Source organism: Diabrotica virgifera, chromosome 8 (assembly GCF_917563875.1).
Source record: "Diabrotica virgifera virgifera chromosome 8, PGI_DIABVI_V3a".
NCBI classification, from domain to species: Eukaryota; Metazoa; Arthropoda; class Insecta; order Coleoptera; family Chrysomelidae; genus Diabrotica; species Diabrotica virgifera.
The window spans coordinates 115,473,995-115,489,130 of record NC_065450.1 but is presented as its reverse complement, the minus strand read 5'-3'; the positions used below and the strand labels follow the sequence as shown (position 1 = coordinate 115,489,130).

Genomic DNA, 15,136 nt, shown 5'->3' with positions numbered 1-15,136 from the left:
TAGATCACTTCCGATGTCATATTCGTCGTTAGTGACCCTAAAAACCTCCCGAGTAATGATTTTGACTAATTTTTTAATGAATTTTAATGATGAGGTAAACAGTAGGTACTCTGGGCACCAGGTACTCCGGAGATCACTTACGACGTCATATTCGTTTTCAGTGACCCCAAAAACCGCAGAATATCAAAATTGAACTCATTTCCGCTGATAATTGATGAGTTCTGAATTTTTTTATTGTATGTTTGAGATGCACTTTAAGAAATGCATTTTTTGTATGCAGTTTTTCAATATTATATTATGGCTCGGGGTCACAAAGTTACCTGGCGCATTCACGAATCTAATGCAAAAAGAATTATTAAGATCCGTCTTGTCGTTTTTTTTTTTCGGAGGTTCAGTGCTTTATTGCTTCGACTAATAAGTTTTAATGAAGTATCAAAATCATTGTATAAATATGTACCGGTTGTCCCAATAAGCATGGCTCTCGGCCATATCTCAGGAACCGTTTATAGTACAGCTTTGTAGGTCCACCGCTAGAGGGCGTAATTGAATATCAAAAATTAAAAAATCAAAATTTTACAAAATTTCCTAATGAAAGGGCACTGGAAATCCAATCATCGTATTCTTCGTAAATTCTGCGCATATTTGATTTCACAAGTTTAAGTCTACCTTTGCAAATAAGAGGTGGGGGTGAGTGGGAACCTTGTTATGAAAAAATGGCTGTAAGTCCGGTTCTGCTAAATCGAATTTTGCATACTTGGCCTTGTTCAAAACAGCTCGTTTTCGTCAATGTAAGAGTTTTATTTTCGAAATAGCCAAATAAGTAATGAGCCAGCTAGTGGGCGTTATTTAATTATTTTCGGAAATCTACTTTTCTTTGGAGAATATTAAATACAAGTATGCATTTTTAATCCTGTATTACAAAATTAGACCAAATTAGCAACATAATACCGAAAACCGCAGGTCGATACCTTTTTTCTATCTCGAGATATCTTAAAAAAAGTGTAAATTTTAAACAACTGTTAATGTCACCGGCAAACGAAGTTAAGGAAAAGTAGTGTGCTATGGAAAAAACAAAGAAACATTTTCCAGATGTAAACGTATATAATTAATTAAAACCACAATAACACAAACAACACTATAAAATATAACAAAGAAATAAAAGCAATTACTTACTTAGTGACGACCTAAATGTTCAAATTGTTGTTCATCATTTCCGACTGATTTACTCTTTCAAGAGTAGATTGACCAGCAGTCTCAATTTCTGCTTTCGCAATGCTTTGAATGGCGTTTCGTATTCTCTAGATTCTAGATCATGTTTTCTCGCGTAGTGGGCCTAGTGGCAAAAACAAGGTCTTTAATCTGTCCCCATAAATAAAAGTCTAAAACAGTTAAATCTGTTGCTATTCAATCTACTCTTGAAAGAGTAAATGCTTGCATCGAAAATTATGGGCAACAATTTGACATTTAGGCAGTCACTAAGACTAAGTACGTAGTTGCTTTTATTTCTTTGTTATATTTTATAGTGTTATTTGTCTTATTGTTGTTTTAATTAATTATATACGTTCACATCTGGAAAATGTTTATTTGTTTTTTCCATAGCACACTACTTTTCTTTAACTTCGTTTACCGTTGACAGTATGTTTAAAATTTACACATTTCTTAAGATATCTCGAGATAGAAAAAAGGTATCGACATGAGGTTTTCGGTATTATGTTCTTAATTTGGTCTAATTTTGTAATACATGATTAAAAATGTATTTAATATTTTCCAAAGAAAACTAGTTTTCTGAAAATAATTAAATAACGCCTCCTAACTTGCATATTACTTATTAGGCTATTTCGAAAATAATACACTTACATTGACAAAAGAGCTGTTCTCAACCAGACCAAGTATGCAAAATTCGATTTAGCAGAACCGGACTTGCAGCCATTTTTTCATAACAAGGTTCCCTCTCACCCCCACCTCTTATTTGCAAAGGTAGACTTAAACTTGTGAAATCAAATATGCGCAGGATTTTATGAAGAATACGATGATTGAACTTACAGTGCCCTTTCACTAGGTAAATTTTGTAAAATTTTGATTTTTTAATTTTTGATATTCAATTACGCCCTCTAGCGGTGGACCTAGAATTATCAAAATAATTTCCAGGCTTTTCCCTAGGCAACTTTTGTTATAAATATTTTTTTCTCAAAGCTGTACTATAAACGGTTCCTGAGATATGGCCGAGAGCCATTCTTAGTGGGACACCCGGTACATACTGTAATAGTGATATACAGGGTGTAACAAAAATACAGGTCATAAATTAAATCACATATTCTGGGACCAAAAATAGTTCGATTTAACCTAACTTATCTTAGTACAAATGTGCACACAAAAAAAGTTACAGCCTTTTGAAGTTACAAAATAAAAATCGATTTTTTCCAATATATCGAAAACTATTTGAGGTTTCTTATTGAAAACGGACATGTGGCATTCTTATGACAGGAACATCTTAAAAAGAAATTATAGTGAAATTTGTGCACCCCATAAAAATTTAATGAGGGTTTTGTTCCCTTAACCCCCCCCCCCCCCCAAACTTTTGTGTACGTTCCAATTAAATTATCATTGCGGCACCGTTAGTTAAAAACAATATTTTTAAAACTTTTTTGTCTCTTAGTACTTTTCGAAAAGCTAGTTTTTATCGAGATATTTTGCATATTTGTCAAATCCACCACATATTTGTATACTGTTATTACGTAAGGTTAAAGAGAACTGGTAATAATATGAAAATTTATTTATAAATTAGTTTGAGGTATATTTTGAACCATATTAGAAAATAAGCCACATCTCGATAAAAGGTGCCTTATCGAAAAAATACATAAAATACATAAAAATTTAATGTAAACATATTAAAAAAGAAGCCGCATCTCGATTAAAACTGGTTTATCGAAAAAATATTGAGAGACAAAAAAGTTTTAAAAAGATTGTGTTTAACTAATGGTACCACAATAATAACTTAATTGGAACGTACATAAAAGTTTGGGGGGTTGAAGGGAACAAAACCCCCATAAAATTTTTATGGGGTGCACAAATTTCCCTATAATTTCTTTTTGAGATGCTCCTGCCCTAATAATGCCACATGTCCATTTTCATTAAAAAATATCTAATAGTTATCGATATATCGGAAAAAATCGATTTTCATTTTGTAACTTCAAAGGGCAGTAACTTTTTTTGTGTGCATATTTGTATTAAGGTAAGTTAGGTTCAATCGAACTATTTTTGGTCCCAGAATATGAGATTTAATTTATGACCTGTATTTTTGTTACACCCTGTATATGTATAACCTAAAATTCTCAAATTATTAATCTTTATATCAATTTAAAATAGCAGTAATATAATTAACAAGCAGAATTGATTATAAAGAGGAAGAAGAAGAAGAAGAAGAAGAAGAAGAAGAAAAAGAAGAAAAAATTATACATAGTTTAATGTGTTAAGACTGCTTCCTTACTATTACCAATTCAATCCCATTGCACATTTTTGGGGAATATGCAAAACTTACTACGATAAAACTATTACCTATATTGGATGCAACGGTTACAGTGACGCAGCAGGTTTGAAAATTTTGCAAGAAGCATTGAACACTGCTACTCCTGCAATTTAGGGAAAAAGTTTGCTGAAATGTGAAAAGTTCATAGAAGAATGTTGGATGCGTGAAAATCGCATATAACCAATTAACCCAGTCATAATTTACAATTCAAATAGCAAATAGGTGAAGATACCGACGACAGTGATTATGAGTATGAATCAAATTTTGATTACACTGTACGAAAATGTTTTCTTTTTCTCATTAAGAAAAATTTTGAATGTCAGTGCTATTATTTTATCAGTAAATTCCACAATTATTAATTTAGAAACAATAGAATTTGTAATTTTCTTCTATTTTTTGCACTAATAATGGTATTTCCCTAAATGGAAGTAAAATACATTATAACCGTATTTTTTCTTGTCTCCGACAGTGCTTCAAATATTAGGGGAATTCGCTATTAACTTTCTCGGCACAGCGCAGCGGACCGTTTAAGTCAAAACTTTCATACCTAATCCAGAATAGTAGCAAATTCGTGAAATATATATTTGCCTAATATAAAATACGAATAGAATAGAATTTAAAAACGTTTTAGGATTATTTTAAATTTAAATGCAAGATGACAAATTAATATAAAATTAGAAATTTTTACTAAAATCTATTTATTTACAACAAATAAGTAAATTAAAGTTAAAAAAACATTAATTTTAGTTATACTTTTAATGATCAAATATTATTCAATGAAAAAAAAATAAAAAAAGTTTGGGCTCGTCCGGGATTTGAACCCGGGACCTCCCGCACCCTAAGCGGAAATCATACCCCTAGACCAACGAGCCATGTCTATAAATTTATCAATCTGAAACTATCAACTCTCAAGAGTTCTCGCTATTTTATTTTTTTAAATTCATGACAAAAAGTATGAAATACATACTACAAAATTTTATTTGATTTTATGCATTATTGGTACGTCTCATTATCTAATTTGTACAATGTCGATAATTCAGTTATAAAATATAATTAATGTAACGTTTATATGGGATTGAGCAACAATAATTTTAATGAAAATTACATTTCTTAAATAGCTATTGTTTGACGTTTCGATTTCCACTCCGAAAATCGCCCTCAAAAATTAAAAGAAAATTATGTTTGAAAATTCTTTTAATTTTCTGTGGAAAATTTTTCTTTTCTCTTTTCCGGAGTGGAAATCGAAATTATCTAGTTATTTAAGAAATGTAACATTAAACCAACAATATTGTGGCTTAATTCCAGTTAAACGTCACTAAATAACATGCCACAAGAAAACAGTTTCAGAACCTTGCTTAAAATATAATGAGCAAAAGATTAAATGATGATAGATGAGATTAAAATTAGCAAATTTATAGATACCAAAATATCTGAAATTTTAGTAAAAATATTACAATGCCACCAAGGCAATTAATGTAAATATTACCAGATGAAGCGGCAGTACCTAGACCAAAACGATAATGAAGAAGCACCTACAGGTATCACATCAAGTATGGTAACGACGAAAGCATCCAAGCAGTGAAAAGAAGCCTCCTATGCCCGATACCAAAAAAGGACACGATATAACGAAAGGAAATACTATATTACATAAAGTTGTGTGAACAAAATTAAAATTTATCCCTATGCATGCGGGGCTATTTCTCTAATTACATTTCTCCAACTTTCTATCTTGGGTGATACCAATATCAATCTCCTTTACTGACATGTCCTGCCGAAACGTCTTATTTCTTCTTTGATCTTCACTCTTAGTCCTACCAGGAACCAGCAGATCAGCAATTCTTCGTATTGGGTGATTAACCTCTTGCTCAAACCATCTCAACGTATGCTCTTTCATTTGGCATTAATCGGTGCCACCACTAGATTCCTCTAATACACTAATTTCTAATTTTCATGCACTCGTTCTTCCTCTTTCTTTTTAACTGTCCTACATTCAGTTCCGTACATATTTGGTCTTACGGCAGTTTTATAGAATTTTCCCTTCAGCTTTATTGGAATTTTTCTGTCACACAACACCCAACTAACTAGTTTTTGTTTTGTTTTTGTTCTAAATCGCTTTCACTGTTTTCTACTAATACTACTAGGTCTGGATCCCGCGTATGAAAAAAAAGTTGATTAATAGCAAGCTGAAAATTTGTTAATAGCTTAAGGGTGTCTAGTCGGATAAAGTTTGATATATGGGAACACTGAAACATGGGCAGTTTTAATTGTGGAACAGGTTAAAAATTTGGAACGGCCAGACCACGAAAACGGCACATTTATTTTGTCCGACAGAACACACTTAAACTCTCCGAACAGAGATTAAACTCTCATGCAAAAATCAGGCTGCTATTTACTTATCACCTGTCATAATTCCTGTCATTTGACGTATTCTACATGTTCCACTCATTAAAACGCCCATTTGGTGATAAATAGCAGTCTGATTTTTGCATGAGAGTTTAATCTCTGTTCGGAGAGTTTAAGTCTGTTCTGTCGGACAAAATAAATGTGCCGTTTTCGTGGTCTGACCGTTCCAAATTTTTAACCTGTTCCACAATTAAATCTGCCCCTGTTCCAGTGTTCCCGTATATCAAAGTTTGTCCGACCAGAGACCCTTAAGCTATTCACAAATTTTCAGCTTGCTATTAATCAACTTTTTTTCATACGCGGGATCCAGACCTATACCTTATTAGCATACATTAAGCCCCAGGGAATGTTGCCCTGTCTTTTCTCTGTTATGGTATCCAACACTAATGAGAATAAATAAGAACTAAACACCGAGCCTTAGTAAAATCCTACTTTCACATGAAATTTATCAGTCTCTCCCACACCTGTCCTAACATTAGTTGTTACTCCCTCATACATGTCTCTGACAACCTTTACATATTCACCGGGAACTCATTTTTTTTAAAGCTCACCACCGAATTTATCGAGGATATCTATCATAATATTATGCTTTCTCAAGATCAATGCATTGCATACATTGCATTCATTCCTGTATTTCTTAACGTACTCGTCTATCAATTATTACTCTCTCCCATATTTTCATGGTGTGACCGTTGATTGAGATATTGGACGGACCCTCAATACCTCAATCAACGGTGTGACTAAGTGCTTTTAAAGCCCTATAATTTGTGCATTGTTGTATATCTCCCTTGTTTTTGTAAACCGGTACTAATATACTGGCATATGCTTCTCCATTTGTCTGGCATTTGTCCCACTTCCATAATTTTATTAAAAAACTTATTAGTCGCCCATTTGTTCTTAGTCGCCCATTTGTTTCTGTCTCTCTTAGTGCTGCCCGTACCCACACTTCCCCAGGAATATTATCTGCTCCAATTGCTTCATATTTCTTTATTCTCTGAAGTGTTGAACCACTTCCTCGTTTGTTATTTGTTTGCTATTTGTCACAGTAGATAGGGGAAATATTTACGAGAGGCCTACGTTCACCAGTGGATAAATATAGGCTAATATTGATGACTGTCACTGTCTCCGTTAACTTATCTAGTTTTCTGTCAGATTCTTCAACCGGTATTTTATTTTTTTCATCTCATACACATGTAATCTGATTAAAATCGTTTGCTTTTGCTGTGTTATATATCCTTATTTCTTATTCCCTGGTGTTGCGGTGTTGGGTTCCCGGTGAATTCGTTACTATGTATTTTAATCCCCATCCTAATTACAGGCCAATTGGTAACTTTTGGCCCTCAGATAATTTTTTGGTAACCAATCAACTACCGGTGAATTCGTAACTAAATATAGGTATAATCTTTTAGACTTAAAATAAACATATGGAAAATCTCTTTGCTTTTAAAGTATCAGATGGATTTAAATAATTTATCATTGCTAAACATCTAAATATTGAATTTACAATTACTTGATAAAAACCAAGCTCGTTTAGAGCTATATTTGATGGAAATAATATTTATAACACGTGTTAATGAAACACTATAATATTCAAAAATGAATAGCCATTTTCAATTTCGTTGCAAAACGAAATTACAGCCGCATCATATTCTAGTCCAATCAGAGAGTGCAGCAAGCACCTCTACCGGTTTCGAAACTTATTAGTCTCTCATCAGGAGGCACATGCTGCTCTCTCTGATCCAACCAAAACAAACCCCGGCGTGCAGTCACGGATTGCAACGAACGAAAATGGCATGGATGCCCTAGCGACAACTGCTAGCAAAAGACTAAGTTTTCAATCCAATGGCATATAAAACAACATAATGTTATTCTACATCCCACCAGACTGAAAACAATGGGAACCTTCTCTGGTTATACCTCCGAGGCTTCTACAATTTGCAAGCCATAACGGATGCTGAGACTAAGGAAGATGAGGGAATTTTACAATTTATAATTCACGTCCCATCTGCTCAGCGCGGTAAAGTTCCAACGAGAATGGTTCCCTTCGTACTCCAATCAGAGTAAACATTTAAATCAAAAATGAATAACCATTTTCAATTTCGTTGCAAAACGAAAATACAGCAGCATCATATAATATTGTTTCCACTTCCACTATAATATTGTTTCAATTATTTTATTAAGATATTTCAATTTTTGCTATTGTTTGTAGGTACATATAATACAAATATAATGTTTTTAAGCAAAACCAAGAAACATTTGGTTTAGATTTAAGGTATTAAATTTAATCAATGGTTTCGAATTCACCTGAAGAAAGTTTCGAGTTGGCAGGTCAGGTAATAGAAAAGTTACGAATTGGCCGGTGTACATTTTGATTTGAAAATTTTTGTCATTAAAAGTTACGAGTTGGCGCGTCCGCGGTGTTGGTATCAAGTTGATCGTATAATTTTATTTACGATTTTTCCTTTTGCTACTGCTATCGCGTCCTTTTTGGCAACCGCATAGTTTTGAAGATCTGTGTCCGACCTATTTTCTTGCTTTCTCTTTTATCTTTTCCTAAACTTCGTGTGACCATCACAAGGTCTTTTATTCCCAAACTTCCTTTCTGAGGTTTTTCAAGTATTTCAAATTTTAAACGCATTTTAAATACACTAAGCAGCAAAATTAACGCACCACCTTAAAATAAGACATTTTTCATGTCTAGAAGTTCCTAAACCTCTTGTCCGATTTGAGTGATTTTTTGAATATGTTATAAGCCTTATTCTAGTCAGGTAAGTTGTCATTGTATACCAGGTGCACCAATCATACTGGGTTTTTTCATGCAAGTTCGGAACACCATGTGGAATATTCTGGCATTTATAAAATGTTGAAATTAAAACTCAATTGTAGCCTTAGGCTTTCTTAACATTTTGTTTTTTGATTCATTCGCTTATGTTCAATAATAAAAGAGATACATATGTACTTTTATATTACCAATGAGGTTTGCTATTTGGTTTTGAACAATATCATTCCAAATCTCGAAAGCTACTGTTTTTACCTCTTGTAAGGTTCTAGGAAGTGGCAAACGCTGTCGTAGTCTTCTGCCAATTATGTCCCACAACTGTTCGTTTGGGTTAAGATCTGGACTATGCGGTGGCCAATTCAAAAGCCCGAAGATGTACCTGTTGTAAATATTCGGTTACAGTTCGTACAACGTGAGCTTTTGCATTATCGTGCATTAGCAAAAAAATGTTACCAATATAAGGAGCTGATAGTATGGTAGTCTTTCGCTATGTAAGGTCACTACTTGAACACACTCATCGCGGTCAAATTCCTTGTAGCGTATTCATTTCCAAACAACAAAAAATTACGGACTTGATTGAAACTTTAAATAATAAATCTACTAATTTTCATAACAAATCAGACACTTTTTGACTATTAACAATTTGACATTTATCAAATTGTTAATTTCTCATAGCCTACTGTAGGCTTGGTTATTAAACTAAGCAGAAAATGAGGATTTATCGACGAAAAACATGTTTAGTTGTTAAGGTAACTAACTTTTTTATTTTCCAATATATGTGAATGAATCAAAAAACAAAATGTTAAGAAAGCTCAAGGCTACAATTGAGTTTTAATTTCAACATTTTATTAATGCCAGAATATTCCTCAGGATGTTCCGATTTTTTAGAAAAAAAACACAGTATGCTTGGTACACCCGGTATACAATGACAACATACACGGCTAGCAACAATATTACTACAGGGATATTGTTAAAGAATTGCTATAACATGTTAAAAATCACTCAAATCAAACAAGAGGTTTAGGAAATTCGAGACATCAAAAATGTCCCATTTTTAAGGTGGTGCGTTAATTTTGCTGCTTAGTGTAGTACCTAAACTTTATTACCCTATTGTATTAGGATCTGAAATAGGAAAATATATGTGGGAAAATAACAGTCATCCACAGTACACAGATGGAAGGGCTAAGAAATGGAAGATAAAGATCAACGAAGCAAAATCAGTTAACGTAGTATTCACTAAATGTCACAAAGAAACACCGAATATCCTAATGCTAACAAGAATATTCCTAAAAATTATACTGTTAAATATCTTGGATTACACCTTAACAAGGGGCTAACATGGAGAACACACATCTGGACGAAGAGGAGGCAATTAGGAATAAAATACAAAAAACACTACTGGTTACTCGGCCGAAAATCCACCTTATCTCTATCTAACAAAATATTAGTGTATAAAGCAATCATCCGGCCCATCTGGACATACGGGATTGAACTGTGGGGAACTGCAGCAGACAGCAACCTACCAATACTGGAGCGGTTTCAATCCAAGGTTCTTCGTGGTATCACAAATGCACCGTGGTTCATTCCAAATGCAGACATTTGCAGGGACTTGAAGATCGAGACAGTGAAGCAGATGATCATCATCAAATGCAGTGATAAATATTTCAAACGACTGGAAAAGCACCCCAACGAATTAGCAGTGAATTTATTGGACAACTCTACACAACTAAATAGACTGAAAATTAGAACTCCTCTTGACTTGCCAGTGTTTCAAAGTGTTTTAAGGTTTTAAGTGAAAATAAGTGACTTAGTGTAGTTATTAGTAACAAACCTACTAGGAGTTGATAGTCATTGGACTAAAACTCCTCTCACATTTGTTCGTTCAACAAAAATGCTTAGTGTTACTTTTTTTTGTGATGTATTGGAACAGATTGTATTTAAAAAAAACACTACACAGATTCTAAAGGTGCCGGTTGGGGATGGCGTCTATGCGCCGTATTATAGACGGTGTATGAGAGAGAAATTATTCGAATATAATGAAATAACAAATTTGATATTATTAATTTGCTATTTCATTATTTGGAATACTTTCTCTCTCATACATCGACTATAATGTGCATAGACCATAGACCCCATCCCCCATCGGCACCTTTAGAATCTGTGCACTGTAGGCTGTAGGTACGAGTATTTTTTTGATCTGTCATTAGGAGTTTTAGTTTAAATAATCACTTGTAAAATTATGAGTATCACTCTGTAAGAGATCATTTTCTTTTTGAATATATATAATAAGGGTAATATAATATAAATATGCTCTCAACCATTAAGAACTAACACTATATTTTTAGTTAAGTATATTTACCTTTAATATTGTAGTTTCAATTCAAAACAAAATCTACTCTGGGCTTCATTAAAAAAGTATTTATATTTAAGTTTTATTATTCCTTGTAGAAAGAATAAGTATGTTCCACAATATGAGTGTGTTGTTTATTATTTATAAGCAATTAACTCAGGACCGCACTAAAAATATTTTACTGTGATTTGGAATTATCTATTATCTTGTGGAATTTTAGTTTTTAAAAATAAGTACGTTTTGTATTTTGAAACTGATTTCCGACATGAAAATCGAAACATAGTTTTCCGTAGTTGGTCCGAAAATCGGTACTGGAATCTTAGATGTTTCTGAAGAGAGGTCTTGTATTTCATAGCACTGAATATCATAATATCTTGTTTAAATGCGACTCTCTTCTTTTACGATTGAAGTTGATTAGATCAGTTTTTTTATTTCAAGTAGCCACTCTTATATCTGAATATCTGCGGATAGTAGTGTATAACGTTTTACTGTGTATCCGTGTTTATTTTTATTTTATTTCAAATTGTATTTGTAGAAATACAGGTGCTTACCGGTCACCTTTAATCGTAAATAAGAAGGCCTGAATGTAAGTGAAATTTCTTGAAAACACGTACCGAAAATTTAAATACCGATTCAGATTAACCGTATAATCGAGTTCTTTATCTCTCATTCTTTATTCTAATCTAAGTGAAAGGAGTTGCCAAATTTGTATTGAGGCTCGATATCAATCAGAAAGTTGATTATGCAGATACGATAAAACACTTTAATCTATGGTTGCTGATATTCGCAACACAAGCGTAGACCTTCTTCTTCTTCATGTGCCGTGCTCGATTATCGAGCGTTGGCTATCAAATTGGCTATAGTAGTTTTGTTGACGGCAGCTCGGAAAAGGGATGCAGAGGATCTGTTACCATTCTCTCAGGTTTTTAAGCCATGACGTTCTTCTTCGACCTGGCCCCCTTCTTTCGTCTACCTTGCCTTGTATTATTAAATGGCGTATATTAAATCTCTCTGGGTGTCGCATAACATGGCCAAAATATTCAAGTTTTCGATTTTTAACTGTTCTGACGACTTCCGTGACTTTTTCCATCCGGTGCAAAACAACTTCGTTACGAACTCTATCCACCCAACTTATTCGTAGGATTCTCCGATATATCCGATTTAAAAGGCTTACAATTTCTTGAGAAGTGTATCTTTTAAAATCCAAACTTCGAAACCGTACAAAAGAGTAGAGAACACATATAACATCTCACTAATCTAATTTTCAGATTCAAAGTAATGTTGTTTCCACATAAAAGTTTCTTTATCTTAAAGAATGCAGCTCTGGCCTTCTCTATACGTATTCTAATTTCTTTGCTCATATCCCAGTTCTCATTTAGATTACAACCAAGGTAGGTGATACTGTTGGTTCTCTCTAATTGTTCACCATAAGCTGTTACTACTTCCGGTTGTATTGGCGTCTTACTGAAAACCATCATCTTGGTCTTTGCGGTGTTTAGCTTGAGTCCATATTTATCACACGTTGTGGTAATCCTATTATTCAGATGTTGAAGCTCTTCGTAATTGCTCGCAATTAACACCGTGTCATCCGTGTATCTCAAATTATTAATATTGACGCCATTCATTTTGATACCACATTGAGCATTATCCACTGCTTTATTGAAAACAAACTCAGAATAGACGTTAAATATTAGTGGGGACAAAATGCAGCCCTGCCTTACTCCTTTTCTTATTTGATGTTCTTCAGACGTGTCCCGGTCAATCCTGATGTTTGCACGTTGATGCCAGTAAAGATTTTTAATAATGCGTAGGTCTTTATCATCAATACCTACTTTCTGAAGCATGGCAATCATTTCAAATTTCAGTATGTTTTACTCGATCAAAGGCCTTCTCAAAGTCAATGAAACACATATAAATCGGATGTCCGACATCTCTGCATCTCTGTACCATAACCTTAAGCGTAGAACAGCTTAGATAAATCGGAACCGCAAAGAAATATGTATGGGAAATAGAACATCTTATAATGAATAAAAATTAAAATGAAAAATTTTTATTATTTTTTTAGTTTAATACAAGCAAGCGACTATATCATTATTAATTCACTTTAAGAACTAAAGCAATACGATAGATAAATAGATATTCATCATTATTTTCTTTGTCTTTCTCTCCCTAAGCGGGGTCGGTTTCTCTAATTGTATCTCTCCATAAGTTTTTTATTTTAAGTCATATCAACATCAATCCCCTTTACCGAATTGTCCTGTCTAAGCATCCCCTCCAGGTCTTCTTTGGTCTTCCTCTTCTACTCCTTCCAGGAAACCCCAGTTTAGCGATCTCTTTGTATTGCATGCATCTCCATCTATTTCCCATATATTTCTCTACAGTAGTGATTTTACTGATCCTAGGTACTTAAAAGTATTACGTTTCACAATCATTTCACCATCCAAAGACATCTTTTTGTTTATAGTTACTCCATATTTAACTAAACATTCCAAATACTGTGTATTTGTTCTACTAAGTTTTAAACCTTTTTCCTCAAGAGCTTGTCACCACTGTTCCAGTTTTTGTTTTAAGTCGATATCACTATTTTGTACTAACACTACATCATCAGCTTACATTAAGCACCAGGGAATGTTACCCTGTAGCTTCGGTGTTATCTGATTCAAAACTAATGAGAATAAAAATAAGCACCGAGCCTTGGTGCAATCCTACTTTCACATGAAATTTGCCAGTTTTTCCTACACCTGTCCTATGGCCGTCCCACCTTGACTTTACAGTATAGGGAACATAGGGAGTGCAGTCCTTACAGTTGAGTCCAGGGTTCTTTACCCGTGCGTCATTATTTAAAGCATACTAAATAAGTCGGTTTACTAAACGCAAAAGCAAGTGACAGAAAGTTGCTACTGCTCCGATCACGGGTTATACATATTATAAAATTTGACGTTATAAAATAAATAGAATGTCAAAAAATGTAAGTTTTGCTCTTAAATTTTAGTGTAGAATTACAGCTACATTTGAAGTAACTAGCTTAATACATTCTTTTAATATCATTTGTGATTAATAAATAAATAAAAAAATTATACAAAAATTTAATAACATATTTTCTTTTTGTGATTTTATTCACTTTGGCGGAAGCGTAAACACAGCCATTCCTTAACTGTGTGAATGAGGTTAGCTTTGTATGTTGTAAAAGTTAATAATAACAGAAAAGAAAATAATCGTTTTCGTTTTGATTCAACTCGAGTCTCTTGCCATCCTCTGACACCGTGTTTCGGGGTCTCTACCCCTTATCAAAGAGGCTATGCAAGTAGACTGAATTGAATCAACTCGAAACGAAGAAGAACTGCATATATTAAAATATCTGCAGCAGAGTGTGGTTAGAATGTCCTCTAACGGGGAATGACAAAATAAATAAAAGTAAATTTCGACCACGAGTCAGGATCCTGTTAACCGAGATACGATCCTCCTAGCGGCGCCGCTTGGTACTATCGTATCTCGGTTAACAGGATCCTGACTCGTGGTCGAAATTTACTTTTATTTATTTTGTCATTCCCCGTTAGAGGACATTCTAACCACACTCTGCTGCAGATATTTTAATATATGCAGTTCTTCTTCGTTTCGAGTTGATTCAATTCAGTCTACTTGCATAGCCTCTTTGATAAGGGGTAGAGATCCCGAAACACGGTGTCAGAGGATGGCAAGAGACTCGAATTGAATCAAAACGAAAACGATTATTTTCTTTTCTTTTTCATACCTTACTCGGTTTAGAGTACAAAATGACCACGTTTCGTTAAAGTATTCTGAGACGCATTGATGGAGTGCTCCTCCTAGCGGCGCCGCTTGGTACTATCGTATCTCGGTTAACAGGATCCTGACTCGTGGTCGAAATTTACTTTTATTTATTTTAATAATAACACTTAAATAAAATTTCAAACTCCAATATAAAATTAGTTGTGAAAACAATTGTTTGTGTAATATAAAAAACTTCAAAATGCAAAAATTCGACAAAAAAACAGCAAAACATTCAAAAGACTGAGAGCCACAAAAGTAAACAAAGCAGAAACGTCACAAATTATTGAAA

General features: G+C 33.7%; 1 protein-coding gene and 1 non-coding gene across 3 annotated transcripts in view; both read right to left on the bottom strand.

Annotated features, from left to right (window-relative positions):
- LOC114338020 (glypican-6) overlaps positions 1-15,136 on the bottom strand; it is a 475,036-nt gene that overhangs the window by 131,369 nt on the left and 328,531 nt on the right. The window lies entirely within an intron of this gene.
- On the bottom strand, positions 4,327-4,398 carry Trnap-agg (transfer RNA proline (anticodon AGG)). The gene has a single exon. It is a non-coding gene; the product is annotated as a tRNA-Pro (tRNA).